The 15117-nt window shown below is 59.5% G+C and overlaps 1 protein-coding gene across 3 annotated transcripts in view; it reads right to left on the bottom strand.

Annotated features, from left to right (window-relative positions):
* Positions 1 to 10645, bottom strand: part of PCGF3 (polycomb group ring finger 3) — a 51060-nt gene extending 40415 nt beyond the window's left edge. For all 3 annotated transcript variants that reach the window (XM_081577208.1, XM_081577230.1, XM_081577219.1), the window contains exon 1: positions 10468 to 10645. The gene's annotated coding sequence lies outside the window, so the exon portion shown is untranslated. The remainder of the gene's footprint in view (positions 1 to 10467) is intronic.
* Between the last annotated feature and the right edge of the window lie 4472 nt (positions 10646 to 15117).

Here is a 15117-nt window from a genome sequence, read left to right as displayed (position 1 = left end):
CCCTCACCCTCACTTCCGCCAACACTGCGAACACACACCCTCACCCTCACTTCCGCCAACACTGCGAACACACACCCTCACCCTCACTTCCGCCAACACTGCGAACACACACCCTCACCCTCACTTCCGCCAACACTGCGAACACACACCCTCACCCTCACTTCCGCCAACACTGCGAACACACACCCTCACCCTCACTTCCGCCAACACTGCGAACACACACCCTCACCCTCACTTCCGCCAACACTGCGAACACACACCCTCACCCTCACTTCCGCCTGACACTGCAAACACACACCCTCACCCTCACTTCCGCCAACACTGCAAACACACACCCTCACCCTCACTTCCGCCAACACTGCAAACACACACCCTCACCCTCACTTCCGCCTGACACTGCAAACACACACACCCTCACCCACACTCACACGCGTCCTCAGACCCTCAGTTACAAACTCTGGGATGCCTCCCCACACCAGTGCCCAGAACCAGGCACAGTCTGGGCTCTCTGACCGTGGCTGTGGCCTGGTGTGCTCCTCCTGGAGGCTCTGCCCACAGCCAGCCTCAGCTCCCTGCCCTCAGGACCCCCGAGAAAGAACCACCTCCCCGTACAAGCCCACCCTGGTCGTACTTCCTTCTATCAACATATCTTATGAGAACCTTACTGTTTTCGATTTATTTGGTGTTAGTGCTGTTAAGCTAGATTTTCCTAGGAAACAGGTCATCAAATTTATTGTCACAGAACTGCTCAAGAGCAGCCTGAAAACTTACGAAACAGCTTCACTGGGGAGCGTCCGACCAGTGACACAAACTTTAAAGGGGCCCCTGGGCCCTGGTTCTGGACGCTGTGTAGACAGGGCCAGGCAGCCTCCTGAGACTCACCGAGCGGCCACGTGGATGGGCGGCTCACCCCTTCTGTGCTGAGGGGTGCCCACGGCTCTGTGTGGATGGCCCGCTGGGGAAACTCCCACTGTGGAGGTCCGCCGTGCCCATCTGCCCCGTGCCCGCTGCCCTGGGGGCCCATCCTTCCGCCCCCTTGACTCCATCCTCGCCCCAACGCCAGAGCCTCCATCAGTCCTCTGTGGCCACGGCCCTTCCCCGGACATCTCTGTGGCTGCTGAATGGATGGCAGAGCCACCAGGACAGTCTCCCAACCGTTCATACTACCGATTCATTCTCCACAGACAAGTCTGACAACTTTAGAAAAGCAAACCCGAAACCCCCTGAAAAATCCATCAAGGAGCCTCAGGACAAGCTGAGCCCTCCCCCACGCTCCCCCGTCCAGCTCGTCTCCCCGCCCACCAGCTTTTCCATCCACATCGGCGCCCACCCACGCGCACTCAGCCCACGTCAGCTCCATCCCCCGGGGCCTCACCCACCTCTCGGCTGTGTACACGCCTGGCAATCCACCCTCAAGGGGCCATCACAGACCAGCAAGACTCCTGGACGGGCCACCCAAGCTCGAGTCTGAACCCATTTGCCGCCCTTCCCCCTGCTGTCACATTCTCAGGGTCTGTGCCCCGCGACCCCACAGGGCTGAGGCTGTGTCCTCACCACAGCGTACCACGTCCAGTAGGGAGCCCACCCCAGAGCCGGCGTCCAGGAAGTAAGCACTGTCCAGTCGGCCTGAGAGATTTCTGACGTGCTCTAAGAACTCCAGGAAACCTACCTGTTTCTATTCACACAGAGCTGACGAACTGCGGCCCCGGCTCCCTGCACACGCCCTCTTCTCCTGACCAGCCATGTCAAGCGGAGCCCCACACTCAGCTCCCACCCCTCCGCCTGGGGGAGCTGGCCAGGCTGCCCGCACCCAGAGTCCCTGCAGGTGCCTGGGAAGAGCCCCGTTCTCTGTTGGGCCCCCTGAGGCCGTCTCCCCACGCTGGCCTGTCCACGCCAGGCCCCGGTGACCTCGCTCACACACCTGTCGTGGGTGTCTGCCCTGTCCTGCTCACCAGGCAAGCCCCTGTTGGGTCACGGGACCCAAACGCTGTCTGGCGGCAGCAAGGTGTCTGCGTGAGTCCTGGAGGACGGCCGGCCGGGGGCTCTGCACTCACAGCGGCCCTGCTCACCCAGGTCATCCATGCCGGCTGCGTCCCCCTCAGCGCGGCTCGGGGGACCTCCAGCATGAAGTCCTGCGAAGCTCAGGGAGCTCCACAGCCCTCCATGGGCCCCTGCTGTTCTAGGACACTCCAGCTGCAGTCCCGCCTGGGGTCCCTGCAGGACTGTACTCTCAGCCGGAATATCCCCACTCTGGGGCCCACTTGCTGGCTCCCTCCCAGCAAGTCTTGTCTCAAGCGTCCCCTCCGCAGTGAGCTCTCCGAGACCATCCTAAGGTCCACACCCACACGAACAACTTCGAGCCTTCCCCCTCCAACCCTTAACTGACCACTCTATTATTACTCGCACCTAGATCGCACTGTCAGGCATGTGACCGGGAACGCTGACAATTCAACAGACACTGAGAAAATCTGTCCGAAGGGTAGAAAAGATGGGATATAGAAGAAATGCCACGTCCAACTAACAGGTGCTCCAGAAAAGGGAAACGGACAGAAGCTCTGACGGACAGTCTGCAGCCAGGCTGGGAGCGCACGCATCCCCGGGTCCTCCGTGTGCTCATTCACAGCTGACACTTCATGACCTGGAAAAAACGATTCGCGTGTCTCCCTAGCTGGGAGTCAGACGGCAAGGGCCCTGGTGCCGCCCCACGTCCACGCAGGTCCCTGAACCTGAAGACATCAAGGGCAAGAGGAAGAGTCCTGAAGGCTCTGGGGCAGGAGGAGCCTGGAGGAGGGATCGCCCGCAGCAGCCTCCTCACCTGCAGCGCCCGACTCCAAGGAGCCCAAGGAAAGACAGCTGGAATGTAGGGTTCTACATCCAGCCAGACGGCTGACCCAGCAGACCGGCAGAGGCCTCGGGAACACGCGCAAACGCCCGCTCACAGAACGCCCTGGAGCGCGTCACGCGCCGGCAGGTGCTGATATGCCAGCACAGGTGCAGTGAGCGCCGGGCGCTGGCAGGCCGGCTGCTCTGGCTGTGACCGAGGAAGGACGTGTGGAGAGACGTCCCCGCTCTGACCGGGGCAGGGGGTGCCGTGCGGACAGGGTCCGGGGCCCCACGAGCCCAGCATGAGGCCTCCAGCCGGGACCAGGGACGCGGACAGAGGACCAAGGAGGGCAGAGGGTGCAGGCCGGACCCTCGAGAACGTGGACCAGGAGAGGGACAGCAGGCAAAGGCAGGAGGAGGAAGTGCGGCCAGAAAGCAGACTTGACGCACAGTCTCACCCACTTCCCACTCAGGAGCACAAAAAACACAGCGAAAGGGCTGAGGGACCCCAAGATCCTGCTGGCAGGCAGCTGGCTGCAAACCCTGCTCAGGAGCAGACACGTGACCCTTCCACCAAAAAGACCGACTCAGGCAGAACCAGGGACCCGGGCTGGGCTCCCCACGGGGCCTCAGAACTGTGCCTCAACACGACTCCTTGTCACCCCCACCCCACGTCTGAGCTACAACAGCTGGCCAGCCTGCCCGTGGTGCTGGGAAGCCCCAGGGAGAACACCGCCTCACTCGGTTCGCAGGTGCCCCTGGCAGGTCACACCACACAGGTGACTCCGGGGCTGAGACTCTGGGAGCCTTGGAGGGGAGGGGCAAGGGGGTTTCACGTTTGGGGAGCATAAATTTTGGGGGGCCAGAGGGAAGACTATGAAAGGCAGAATTCTGAGATGGTTGCAAGATCCTGGGCCCTACTGGACACACACCTCTGCTCTAAATATCCCACCTACTGCTGTACAGGGGTTTTTGAAGATGTAATTAAGGTCTCAAATTAGCTGACCTTACAACAGGGCAAGTATCCAGCGCCTGACCAAACTGCATGGTCTTTCAGAGCTGAGTTTTCTCAGCTAGTGGCAGAAGAGTAGGTCACAGCAGAACCCAACATGCATCAACGGGCCTCAGCCCTCAGACAAAGGACCATGGGGCCTCGAGGCCAGGGCGGGGCCCATCGGTGAGTCCCTGACAAGGGCTGCCCCTCTGCCCCTGGGCAGCGGAGTCAGCCATGTGCTGCTGGACTTCTGACCCACGGAGCCGTGACATGTAAGTGGGTGCCCTTTCAAGCCACTAAGTTTGTAGCAATTCGTTTTCCAGCAATAGAAAGTGAGACAATAGTGTTTGGAGAAATGAAAGTTGCTAGCTTCTAGAGGAAAGGGCGACTTTCCCAAACACGTGAAAAACAAAGCAGCCACCACCTCTGGAGATGTTCTCACTCAGCACCTGCTCTCCCAGCTCCAGAGACAAGCATTAGGTTAATAAACAAGTGGAAGAAGCAAGAACCCCTTGGTACGGACTGAACTGTGCCCCTCAAGCTCACGTGTTAAAGCTCCAACCCCATCTCCACACATGGGGCCTCTTCGAGGCTGACTCATGAGTCGGGGCTGATGGGTGAGCACCCGGCCGGGAAGGGGCCAGCCTGCTCCAGTCTGCCTGTGAGGGCGAGAAGGCCCGTCCTCAGGCCAGGACACAGGGCCTCACCGGAACCAAGCCCACTGGCACCCTGAGCTTGGACCTCAGCCTCCCTGAACCGCCCTGTCTGTGACGTCTCGTTCCAGCAGCGGTGTGGAGACCCCCGTCTCCCAGCTCCTTCTCGAGGCGGCTGCTGTGAGGCATGCCTCCCGCAGTTCCCGTCTCCAGGGTACGGAAGAAGTTATTCTACCCAGAGGAAACGCTACTCCATAGCAGTACGCCTATTTCCCGACAACTTCAAAAACTTTCTACCTACTAACCCTTTTATAAAGTCTGCTAGAAGCAACACAGCTGACCACACTCGCCACCATCTGCCTGTGAGGATGACAAAACGGCCCCCGGACGCCTCCAGGTCAGACACAGATGGGGCGGCTGAGGCAGCCCCCACGTGCAAGAGCGGGTGCCGCTCCCAGGACAGAGCTTGGCTCCTCTGGGCTCCCCGCAGCCTCGGCCCAGTCCACGGGGCACAGCAGCAGTGACAGCAGTGCTGAGTGAGGGACACACGGCCTGCCAGCACAACACGGAGCCCGTGAGGCCATCTCTCACCCCAGGAGGGGCCCAGCCCCACGCTGTCCACAGGGTAAACAGGGGACACAGACAAAGGTGGACGGTACCCTGGGTGAAGAGTCAGAAAAACTCACAAGTGATGGGTGGCCTGGAAAATTTTGTGCTGTGGGGAACCCGAAAGGGTGGGAGAACCCCAGTGCCACGCAGGGAACCACCTGCCTCTGGTTCAGGGATGATGCTCAGGAAGACCTTCCTGAGACACCCGGGAAGAGCTGAGAGTGGACAGGAAATTAGCCAGTACGTGGAATAAGCGTCCACTTCTCAGTGTGACCACGATGTCGCAGTCGTGTGGAGACCATCTTCTTACCAGCATCACGTGCTGAGTCACCTAAGGAACGAGGCAGATGGTTTGCAGCTACTTCAGATGATTCAACAGTGAGTGTGTGTTTAGAGAAACCAATAAGCGTATGTGGCAAAACATGGAACGGCCGGGTCCGGGGTGAGGGCAGAAGGGGGCTGCGCTGAGTGTGCTGCGCTTAGCCGCTCAGCCGTGTCCGACTCGTCGTGACCCCCTGGACTGTGGCCCACCAGGCTCCTCTGTCCACGGGACTCTCCAGGCCAGAACACTGGAGTGGGTTGCCGTGCCCTTCTCCAGGGGATCTTCCCGACCCAGGGACTGGACTCAGGTCTCCTGCACTGCAGGCGGATTCTCTGCTGTCTGAGCCATCAGATGATTCAACAATACATGTGTGTTTAGAGAAACTGATGAGCAAATGTGGCAAAACACACACGATTGTTGAGCCTGCGGTCAGGGCAGGAGGGCGCTCACTGTCTAATCTGTTTTTTCTCCACTTCGTCTTTTTTTCCTCAGAAACTTTGCTAAAAACCTAAAAGGGGCTTCGCTGGTGGCTCAGCGGTCAAGACACTACCCGCCACCGCAGGAGACGTGGGTCCGATCTTACCCCGGAGGGTCCACACGCCCGGGCGCCGCAGCTCCTGCGCCTGTGCCCTAGACGGCGCGCCGCACGCGAGGCCCCCGCTCTAAGTCCGCGCCCCGCGATGGGAGTGCGGCCCCTGCGCGCAGCTAGAGAACGGCCTATGCAGGAACCAAGACCCAGTGCAGCCATACGTAAATAAATAATTGTTTTTTAAGTATAACTAAATCACTTCAAACAAGAACAGAAGAGGCTGACCCTTCTCGGCCCCTCACCACCTGTGACCGCGCCCTGCGCCTGGCGTGTCCCACCAGCAGCCGCGGGCGAGCAGGTCGTCCTCGGTGATCCACAGAAGGCGTTGATGCACACGACAGCTCCAGAACAGGGCCGCAGAAGGGAGCAGGTCAGCTTTTAGTTAGCTGAGCACCTTCTATGCACCAGGCCCTGCTGAGAATCAGCAAACACAGCAGCTGACAAGACCCCCCCCACCAAACCCGCCGGGCCGCCACCAGAGGCACAGAGGACCCACAGATTAGCCAGGAACTTCAGGGAGGTCTGTGGACACCTTCCTACTCTTTGCTTTTTCCGTGTCAAACACCTGGAATTTTCTGTTAGTGTGGCAAAGTCCAGCAAATATTGATGCGTTTGCAAAAAAAAAAAAAAAATCCCGTTAACCTCCACTCTCTAAATTCACCTAAGCATTAGAAGTTCTCTTCAAAAAAAGAAAATATTTTTAGCCTAATAACTAGTTTTTAAAGACAGTCTAGTTACTTTTAAAATATCTCCCTTTTTTAAAACAGTGAAAAACTATCAACTTGTAGAACTGAAGAATAGTTCCATTTTTTGAAGCATAATGAATTGTGCAGCATTTTTGCAATAGCAACAGCAAATATCAGAAAGGTAGTAAGAAACTGTCCTCAAACATCAACATATTTCAATAGAAAAGAAAATTGATTTTCAACTTCAAATTCGATTCTGACCATTGAGCAAATAAAACTATGAAATAAGAAATCCTGTCATTTGGTAAATTAAAGAGGAACAGTATAGGCTAACACAAACCCTGCGTATAACCCGAATACGTGTGATCACCGGAAACGACCCTGCTTCACCCCAGCTGGGCGGAAACCCAGCAGGCCCAGGGAGCAGGGTGGCAGGAGAGGACGCCCTCCGTGTGGTGAGCAGTCCTCGAGGGAGGCAGGCCCCGCATGGGTGTCCTTCATAGCCTTCACAGTCCTGCAGCCCTGCCCCAGCAATGGGAAGTCCAGGAACCGGGGTCCAGGCACCCAGGAGGGGAGGAGTGGGCTGAGAACCAGGCCCCATCACATAGGTTCCTGGAGCACTCTTCCCTTCGAGGGTCAAATATGGAAAACATCTTGGATCTCACACTTCAAAAATGTCTTAGAAACATCCGTTTATAATTCCCAGAGCAAAATAACTGGCAGGAATCAAAGTTCTAGAAACAACTAAAGTCACTGCACTTGAAGCTTCAAAGAACTCGACATCTCGGACACACAGGCCTACAGTCTCCCTGTGTGGGGGTGGGGGCTGATGGTTTGCTGCGCGTGTTCCAGGCGCACTCCTAAGAATCCTTCCTATTTGTAACTTCTCTCCCGTCGTGTGCAAGCTCCAGCATCGCTCCATCAGCACAGCCTGGGTAACTCGGGAGACAGCTGAGCTGCTGCGCCCTCGGGCTGACCTCACCGCTCTGCACAGTCCTGTTCCTTCACGCTTCAGGGCACTTCTCAGGAGCCAACATCTAATGCAGGCAAGGCGTTAGGGTGGCCCGGCGGCCCCCGGCCCCTCCCAGGAATCACTTGTGGTGTTCCTCCTGCTCAAGCATGGGCAGGGCCTGGTAACTAGGTTCTAACAAAGAACATGGCAAAAGGGATGGGATACCCCAGCCAAGATTAGGTCACGAGCAGTGTGGCCCCATGCTCACACTCCGATTCAGTCACTGGCTCCCTCGAGCTGCCTTACGGATGTCTCCAGCCAGCAGCCTGGAAGCAGATACCCCAGCTGAGCCTACAGACATACCACAGCCCCAGCCAGCACCCTGTCTGCAGCCTTGTGAGACTCTTGAGGCTGGGGACGCAGCTAAGCCGTGCCTAGACCTCAGACAGTGAGATAACTGATGTGGTTTTAACGCACTACATTTTGGGGTAACTTGCAGGACAGTAATATAGAAATAATACAACCATCCAGCGCTATCACACCTTCAAAAATCCCAAAATGAGAAAATAAAGAGCCTAATCAAACTTGAATGCCCAGTTTCACAAGTTTTTTCCAAAATTTCAACGAAAATTAAGTTTTTAAAAAGTAAAGTGTTATATTTAAACAAACAAACAAAATCGGAAGCAAGCACTGAGCAAGAAGGTCCCAAGCGTGGTTACATTTGATAAATAAAAGTTTCTAGGCTGGACTATTCATGGACTCCATTTAAGATTAGGTCCTATGAAATGTTACAGTGAAAGTTCAAAGGGGGTTTCTCCTAAGTAACCAAGAAGAGAAGTTATGGCACAAAATGAAACACTGAACTGATCATTCAAGCGTCTCCCTTGGGTTCTAACACAGGGCAACCTCTCTGAATGCACTCCTGCCTTTTGTCCATACAGTGAACGCGCCGCACGCTAGTCCCATGCCAGGCAGACAGTGCCCACCTGGGCAGCCTCATGTACTGGACACACTCTGGAGCCTTTCCCCGGCCCAAAGGCAGCACATCTCCATCCCTAATTTCAAAGTAAAGGACACCGCGGGCAAGATCTGGGTGAGGTCAGATGGTAAGGTTTTGGAGAAGCAGAGCCCCCACCCCAGGGTCTTTTCCTGGAGTGGAAAAGGTGCCTGATGGCTCACCTGACACACTGGACCGATGGCCCCCAAGCCCTTCCTGCAACCCATATGGCCATTTGGATACCATCCCTCTTGGAAATTCCCGGACATGGAAAACGCCTCTAGACCTAGAGAATGGGGCTTTTTCGGTGACACCAACGGAGGGCGGGGAGGGCAGAAGTGACTGAAGGTGACTGACACTGGCCACAGAGTCCAGGCAAGGAAAAGGCAGCCCTGGAGCAGAGACAGGGAGCAGAGGGTAGGGAGCAGCTTTCCGGGTCTGGGGAGGGGCACCGTGCTGGCTTGGGGCACGGAGCCAGTGTGGAGTAGGAGCTCCATCAGTCCCAACCCAGCCTAACCTCGGGGCCCAGTCCAGGCAGCAACTGCTGAGGGTCAAAAGGTTTGTGGGGCCCAGGTGCTCAGGGGCCTCACAGACAGGGCTGGTTTGCACCTGTGGGGCTTAGGTGCCCGGGATCCCTGATGCTCCAGATCTTTATAGCAGGTGGGGTCCAGCTGAGTGAGCTGAGTGGATTCCCGGCACTCTGGAAACTGCCCCAGGGCCCAGGCCCCTGGGGGTCCGGCCGGGGTCCCAGCACTCCTCAGAGACCACCCTTGAGGCCAGGGTGCTTCTCAGTGACTCATTCAAGAGTCGCAGCCTTCCTGGGGGCCTGTTTCCAAGTTTCAGCTCTCATCACAGTTCTGGCCCTGTCTGAGAGCCAGCCTTCTCCAGGACTGCCCAGCGTCCAACTCTCCTACACGACCTACCTGGGTCATCCCTGCAGCCTGTCACAAGACAGAGCCCTCCACGTGGCACAGCCCTAGGGTCCTGACTCCTGGGAAGGAGGGGCTGTCCCAGGGTCCCAGAAGTGCTCACAGGACAGTTTTGAAATCCTGGCCCTACTGGGGACCAGTCCTGGGGTCTCAGTCCTCTCTAGTGGGTTTACTCAAGTCCTGATCTTTCCATGGGCCAGTCCTGGAGTCCAGACCGCCCCCGGGTGACCCATCCTAAGGTCCATGGCTCCTCAGTGACTTGTCCCAGTCCCAACTGTTCCTAGGTCCTGGCCATCCTTGGTGACCTGTCTCAGGGTCCAGCTGATTCTCGCTGAGTCTTAAGGTCCCAGCCCTCCTCCATGACCCATATCGGAGTTGGCCTCTCTTAGGTGATCTGTCCTGGCGTCCACTACTTCCCAGTCTTTTCTCCGTGGGTCCTAAGGTCCAATCCTCCCTGACGACCCATCCTGGGGTTAGATCCTCTCTGGCCCCTCTGCAGTGGCCCGTCCAGGGGTCCGGTGCTCCCTGGTCCCTGCCTGGTGACCCGTCCAGGGGTCCGGTGCTCCTTGGTCCCTGCCTGGTGACCCGTCCAGGGGTCCGGTCCTCCCCGGTCCCTCCCTGGTGACCTGTCCAGGGGTCTGGTCCCCCCCAGCGGCCGGTCCTGGGATCCAGTCATCCCCGGTCGCTCCCCGAAGACCCGTCCCGAGGTCGGGCCCTTCCCTGGGTCCGGCCCCCGTGGGTCTGGCCCGGGCCTGGGCCTGCCGAGCGGAGTCGGGGCCCCGCAGGCCGGGCCGACGAGGGTGCAGGGGCGCGGGCCGGGGTTCGGAGCCTTCCGGGCCCGAATACGGGCCGAGGCCGCGGCCTGTGGAGCGGGCGCCACGGGCCAGGCCAGGCGGGGCGCGGACTCACTGACCTGCCGTCTCAGCTGCGGGCGAGCTGGGCGCACGCGGGGGCAGCGCGGGCAGGGGGAGGGGGCGCCGCTCCCTCCGGGTCCCCCCCAAGAGCAGGAGAAAAAAACCCGTCCGGAGTTTAAAACAAAGAGGCGGAAATGCCCGAGCGGAGCCGACCGCAGAGTCGGGGGCGCCGCGCCTGGAGCATGCGCGTTGCGCGGCCCGGCTCCCACCCGGCGGCCGGGGCAGGGGCGGGTCCTGGAGGGGGCGGTCTGGGGGCGGGGCCAGGGCGGAGCCAGAGGACGCAGGCGCGTCCGGGCTGGGGAGGCTCTGGAGCCTGAAGAGGCGAGGGTTGCCGGCCGCGGAACCCAGGACGGGGGCGTGGTGAGAGGTTGTGGGTGGGGACGGAGGGCGGGGTCAGAGGGAGCCTCGGGACGGGCTCCGTGCAGAGACCAAGCCGGGTGCGTGAGACGCTAGAGGGGCTGGGGAGGCGGGGCCAGAGATGGGGCGGGGCCTTGCCGGACGTGGGGCAGGACCGGGCCGGGGGCGGGACGGGGGCCGGGCCGAGGGCGGGGCGAGTCCGGGGCGGGGCGGGGCGGGGCGAGTCCGGGGCGGGGCGGGGCGGGGCGAGTCCGGGGCGGGGCGGGGCGGGGCGGGGCGAGTCCGGGGCGGGGCGGGGCGAGTCCGGGGCGGGGCGAGTCCGGGGCGGGGCGGGGCGAGTCCGGGGCGGGGCGGGGCGAGTCCGGGGCGGGGCGGGGCGGGTCCGGCAGGCGCAGCGCGGGGCGGAGGCGCGGCTTGCGGAACCCCGGGTCCTGCAGGCAGCTGGCGTTAGGACCCCGCCCCCAGACCTGGGGTTTCCTCCGAGGGAGGCAGTCTCTTTCTTGCATTCCTGTTTTCCTGGGAACCAGCATCAGGCAGGAGCGGGGCTGCCGCGGACAGACAGAAACCCTGGCTCTGGACTCCCAGACAGTAGGCAGCAAGGCTGACCCCGCCACCCGTCCTTGGGTCCGCCTTTCTGTAGGCCCTGCCCTGGAGCTGTAAGCAGTGATCATGACGTCCACGCCCTCGTGGGGTCCACACTGCAGTGGGGGGCGAGAATCACAAAGGACAGCGTAAATATGGTGTCCTGTGGGAAAGAAGCCGATTGGGGCAGGCAGAGGGTGCCCGGAGATGGTTACATTAGATTGAACCGGCACGGAAGGGTCGTGAGGAGCAGCGAGCCCTGCAAGTAACCGGTTGGGGGCGGCTCGCACGTGGAGAGTCCAGCCAACCTCAGGCCCCGGGGTGGGAGAGAGTGTAAAGAATGCTTTCCAGAGACCAGCCGAAAGCTGGAGGGCACAGAGAGGTTGGAGATCAGGTCAGACGGAGAGGTTCCTGGAGTGTCTGAGCAGAGGGCGTCTACCTGGGGTTGGCCTCCCGCTGCCCTGTGTCTGTGGGGGCGGGACTGGGGCAGAGCAGGGGAGAGCCAGGGCGCTGCACCAGATGGGGAGCTGGAGGGTGGGTGGGACTGCTGGGGTAGCTGGCATGAGAGGAGGCAGGGATGGACAGCTGCTGACCCTCTGGGGAGGGTGATGTCACCTGACCCCCAACTGGGACTGCCGTGAGGCTGGGGCCTACGGGAGTGCAGCCGGAGCTTGCAGCACCTGGAGATGATGAGATGGTTAAGGCAGTGAGTGAGGACAAGGGACCATGCCCCCGGCAGCCCTCCCAGTGGGGATACGAGGGAGTCCAGGAGGGACCAGTGGGAAAGACCCCTGTTCAGGGGTCTGCAGACTGAGGAGGAGGCCCCCACAAGCGAGTGTTGTGATTTGGCTGGTGGAGGGATGAGGGTGGTGAGGCACCTCTGGGGCCATGGCCAGTGCAGTGTGGACACATTGTTGGGGAAAGCATTGCTCAGCAGAAGAAGGCAAGTAAAGACAAATATTCAAGGCTGTAGACTGAAGCCACAAATGGAGTTCGGGTGCCAGGAGGAAAAGACAGTTTACTCCCTCAGTGGTGGTGCCTGGGTACAAGGGGAGAGTGACCGCGCTGTGTGTGGAGAAAACAATGTATTGCCGCAATGGTCGTGACTGGATACAAGGCGAGAGTGACCACGATATGTGAGGATAAGACAGTTTACTACCTCAGTGGTTGGGGACTGGGTAGAAGGGGAGCGTGACTACCTAGTGTGAGGAGAAGACAGTGTGGTACCTCAGTGGTGGTGACTGGGTACAAGGTGAGAGTGACCACGCTGCAGAGGGAGAAAACCAATTACTACCTCGGTGGTGACTGGGTATGAAGGGAGAGTGACATGTTCTATGAACCCCAGTCCCCACCTAGGACTGGGGACCAGATATGGGGGCATTTGACAGCCCTTCATATGGGGGTGGTCCACACCCTGCCCCAATGCATGGTCTATTCTAGATGCTTCTCTCTTCCAAGAAATGGGAGCTCAGTTGACCCAGGTTGGAAGAGGAGGCCCAGGGGACAGCAGACTGGGATCAGCCCCGGACTTAGGGGAGGTGACTCCCAACAAGTCATCTGACAGCCCTCTGACACTGTGATCACCTGTCTGCAAGTTGGGAAGAGCCAGTAACAGGCATTTGAGGCACAGCAACAGGTCCAAATTTGTTCCAGGCCTGGGGTCTCTTGCTGAGGGTGCAGACCAGACATCTGCGCTGCCCACCTATTCTCCAGGGTAACCTCCTTGATGACAACAGCCCAGACCTTGGCCTGAAGCCTGGGCTCCTGTGTCTAGCTGCCCGGCCTCATCTCTGCTGCAATATCTGAGAAGCTCAGGCTCTGATGACAGAAGGTCCACTCCTGACCTCCCCACAGCCCCCTTGCAGGTGGGCTCCTTCCTGCCACCCCCACGTGTGCTGTCAGCGGGCCCCTCAGAATCTGCTGCCGCTCCCCCACCCCACCCTGGTCCAAGGCCGTCGATCTCGCCAGTTGGTGTATCAACTCAGGACTGCCCTTCTGCTTCTTTCTTTGGGCCCCAAATCTACTCTCAACATGAAATGGTAACTCTCATAACACATTAGCTGCAGAATGTCCCTCCTCTGCCCAAAACCATCCAGGAGCCTCACTGAGAGCCAAAGCACAGGAGCAAAGGTCACAGGGGGCCTGAGGACGCCTAGCGTGATGGGCCTGTGTGCTGTGTTGATGGTGGTGATAAGCTCGTGAGTGTGCACATGGGTCACAGCTCAGGCATGTGCGGGTTACACTGTGTGGTCATACGTCAACAGGGCAGAACAGAAAGAAGGAACCAGAAGCCAGGACACAAGCAGAGAGAGGAGACCCTCATCCCACCTCACCCATGCCTCCTCTTTCCCCAGAGGGGAGCGGTCCTCTCTCCTCTGCCTCCCAGCCACCCCCAGAGGCACCCCCCCTCCACACCCCCGGGCCCCCTCACTGCTCCCTTGCTATTGAATGGCCCCTTCTTCCCTGATGGACCGCTCCAGTGAGGCTGTCCGTCTGAGCGACAGATGAAACGGGCTCTCTTGACCTGTGCTTCTCTGCTTAGCTTTGTAGCATGACTCCTCAGGAGAGCCGTCTACACTGGCCCACCCAATTTCCCTTCCTGTTTGGTCTCTTAACCCTGCAGGCTTCTGCCCTCCCCCAGAAAAACACTCTGGCCCAGGTCACCCCAGAGTCTGTGAGCTGCGTCTGCCGTCACCTCTGACCCGCACGTGGCTCTCCGCTCCCGGAAACGCGGCCCCTCGGCTGGCTGGCCCGGGTCCTGCCCTCTAACTAGCACCTTCTCGGACCCTGGCCATCCTCGTCCCCTCTCTCTGCGGCCACATTGGCCAGTGCTTTCACTCTGCCCCGTGCTCTTGAGCTCTGTCCCGACGTGAGTGACCCTCCTGGGCCTGTGCGCCTCCGTGTCCCTCAGTGACTGCAGGTGGTGAAATTCCCCATATTGGCCAGCAGGGCTCCATCTTTTCTGCTACTGGCACACAAGCACCTGGGCTTGTGCCTGAGCCCTCCGCTGCTGTTTCCCCACATCTGGCTCATCAGGAGGTCCTCTCGGCTCTGTCTGCACGTGTGCCTGATGCGGCCGTGGCTCTCAGCCTCTGCAGCTCCTGGCCTGGGCCCACCTGTCCTGTCTAGGTGGCTGCCATACCCCACTACCCCTGGTCTCTCCTGGACAGAGCAGCTAACAAGCTGACCCTCAGCATCTAGGTCAGAGTGCGCCAGGCCTCCCCTCAGCCCCAGTCACTGCTGCAATCCCCAGAGGTCCTGCCTCGGGCCTGGGCCCTGCCCTGACTCTGGTCTGGCCTCCTTGGCCCTCCGGGACATGCCGGGCCCTCACACCTCAAGGGCACGGCTGAGCTGCTCCCAGGCCTGAGGGGGCACTCTGTGGCCACCCACAGGGTTCCTCCCGCCCTCAGACCTGTGCTCAGATATCTCCTGAGGCCTCTCTTGACCAATACGGCAACAGAAACACAGCACTTGACAACTTACCTTGTTGGCAAGACCCTCCTCTCATGTACCGTTGGTGGCAACAAAGAGGGGGTTGACAATATTCAGCACAGCGACGCGGGCATCACCCTTTGGCCCAGAGTCCCCAGGTAGGAAAACACCCTAAAGACACACTGTGTGTTTACCTGCTCAGTCACTGCTGTGGTGTCCGACTCTTTGTGACCCTATGGACTGACCCACCAGGCTTCTCTGTCCGTGGGGTTTCCCAG

Source organism: Giraffa tippelskirchi, chromosome 1 (genome assembly GCF_054371585.1).
Source record: "Giraffa tippelskirchi isolate mGirTip1 chromosome 1, T2T-mGirTip1v1.2.pri, whole genome shotgun sequence".
Lineage (NCBI taxonomy): Eukaryota > Metazoa > Chordata > Mammalia > Artiodactyla > Giraffidae > Giraffa > Giraffa tippelskirchi.
The sequence above is the reverse complement of the archived record's forward strand: the minus strand, read 5'-3'. Positions and strand labels throughout refer to the sequence as shown.